We start from the raw sequence: 2,622 nt of genomic DNA on the forward strand, positions 1-2,622 counted from the left end.
TCCTCCGATGCGGAGAGGCTGCTGGCCTCGTCCTGGGAGAGGACTCTTTTTTGGGACTTGCTTGCCCCCTCCGCCTTTTTCTCCGTGCGCACAGCCTTCAATGTTTTCCTCGACTGCACCACCTTCCATTCCTCCTCTTCCTGTTCCCCCTCTTCCATCGACTCACCCTCGTGGGGAGGGGCCTGGGGTGCTCTGTCCTGCGGTTGGGGGCTCCTGGTGGTCGCGTTGTCCTCGCCCCTGCTCTCCTTTCCTTTTTGGGCTTTTTCAGTGGTAGGAGGCGTCTCGTCCACCCTGGGGGTGCTGGCAGCGGCCCCTCTTATCGCCTGTGCATAAGTGCTTGCTCTTTTAGGGCAGGCCCTGTAAAGGTGGCCTGCCTCCCCACACAGGTTGCAGCTCTTACTCTCTTTACAATCCCTTGTCTCGTGGCCTTCTAACTTGCAGTTTCTGCAGACGACTGTCCTGCATTCTGCCGCCACGTGCCCAGGTTTGTTGCATTTCCTGCACACCCTGGGCTGCCCCACGTACGTCATGTAGCCCCGGTTCCCTCCGATAGCGAACACCGAGGGAGGGTGGACAATGAATCCCTTCCCGTCCACCCTCAGCTTCACCTTTACCTGCCTCTTGCTCGTCCAGATCCCGAACAAGTCCTTGATGTCCACGCAGTTCCCGGCCCCTTCGACGTAGCGCGCAAGGAAGGTGAGGACATCCACGACGGGCACATGTGGGTTAAACATGTGCACCGTGATCATCCGTTCCCTCTGGGTGGGGAGGGTGAAGAGCGGCTGCACCTTCAGGAGCGACAGCGGGGCTTCATCCCCTTCTCCCGGAAGTCCTGCAGCAACTTCTGCCATCCCGCCGGGTTCTGGAAGGTAACGTCGAAGTATCCGTTACCTGGGAAGTCCTGGAGGCAGAAGATGTCCCCGGCCTTGAATCCACAAGCCTCCAGCAGCACCTTCTTGATGAAGAGATCCCTTGAGAAAGGGTTCCCCTCCTTGAGGTCCTTCACCGATACACGCAGGGTATTACGGATACCCTGCCCTCCAGCTCCACTTGCTGCTGCCATCCCACCTGGATAAGGGTGTTAGGTTGGTTACCCAACCAGCATGGATCCACCCCTAAACCAGACACGTGCTCCTGACCTCCGCTCCTCGTCGATGATCTAATGCAAATACTGCTCTTATACTTACCCTGTTCTTATAAGAACATTAGATTGTGCCAGAACAGATACTACACTTGATCTTAGCCAAAAGGCCGAGAAGCATTTCCTTTATGAACCTCCTTTATGATCAAGGTGTCTCCCCTGCCAGGTAAGTATCCCCTGCCAAAAGCCACTTTTTTTTTTTTTTTAATCAAAAAATACTTTATTCAAGTTATAAATATCATTTACAAAACATCATTTTTAAAACAAACCCATCCGACATTCCCGGAGGTTACATATTCAATACAGGCATTTACTTAGACCTTTACATACATTTACATACATATCCCTTATTTGGAGGGGCGTCTCTCTCCACCACACCCTGCCCCCCATGTCCAGCAGCGGAAGGACCCTAGACTGTGGTCCTCCCCCACAGGGCCTTGGCGTTGGCTGCACCGAGCTTCAGAGCGTCCCTCAGCACGTACTCCTGCAGTCTGCAGTGGGCCAGTCGGCAACATTCCTTGACGGACAGCTCGCTCCGCTGGGAGGTCAACAAGGATCGGGCAGACCAAAGGGCGTCTTTCACCGAGTTGATGACCTTCCAGCAGCACTCGATGTCAGTCTCGGAATGCGTCCCTGGGAACAGTCCGTAGAGCACAGAGTCCTCTGTGACGGAGCTGCTCGGAATGAATCGTGACAGGGACCCCTGCAGACCTCTCCAGACTCTCCTGGCAAATCCACACTCTTTGAAGAGGTGGGCCACCGTTTCCTCTCCGTAGCAGCCGTCCCGAGGGCAGCGTGCGCTGGTAGTGAGGTTCCGGCGGTGCAGGAAGGATCTGACTGGGAGGGCTCCCCTCACCGCCAGCCAAGCCAGGTCTTGGTGCTTGTTGGTGAGTACTGGCGATGAGGCATTTTGCCAGACAAGCTGGGCTGTCTGTTCTGGGAACCACGCCACAGGATCCATGGAGTCATTCCCCTGCAGTGCCTGCAGGACGTTCCGTACTGACCACTGCCCGATGGACTTGTGGTCAAAGGTGTTGGTCCGGAAGAACCTGTCCACAAACGACAGATGGTTCGGCAATGTCCAGCTGACTGGCACATTGCGTGGCATCTGCGCCAGGCCCATCCTTCGCAACACCGGGGACAGGTAGAACCTCAGCAGGTAGTGGCATTTGGTGCCCACGTGCCTTGGCTCTATGCTCCGCCTGATGCAGCCACACACGAAAGTGGCCATCAGAATGAGGGCGACGTTGGGCACGCCTTTACCCCCGTTGTCTGCCGACTTGTGCATTGTGGCTCGTCGCACCCGGTCCATCGCCGACCCCCAGATGAAACGGAAGACGGCCCGGGTGATCCCCGTGGCGTAGGAGGGAGGGACGGGCCACACTTGCGCCAAGTACAGCAGCCCCGAGAGCACCTCACACCTGATGACCAGGTTTTTCCCCGTGATGGAGAGGGAGCGCTGCTTCCACAGCTCCAGCTTC

General features: G+C 56.6%; 1 pseudogene; it reads right to left on the reverse strand.

Moving 5' to 3' along the window:
• Positions 1–1,166: 1,166 nt before the first annotated feature.
• Positions 1,167–1,263, reverse strand: LOC144601539 (U2 spliceosomal RNA; annotated as a pseudogene).
• Between the last annotated feature and the right edge of the window lie 1,359 nt (positions 1,264–2,622).

Source organism: Rhinoraja longicauda, chromosome 16 (genome assembly GCF_053455715.1).
Source record: "Rhinoraja longicauda isolate Sanriku21f chromosome 16, sRhiLon1.1, whole genome shotgun sequence".
Taxonomy (NCBI): domain Eukaryota; kingdom Metazoa; phylum Chordata; class Chondrichthyes; order Rajiformes; family Arhynchobatidae; genus Rhinoraja; species Rhinoraja longicauda.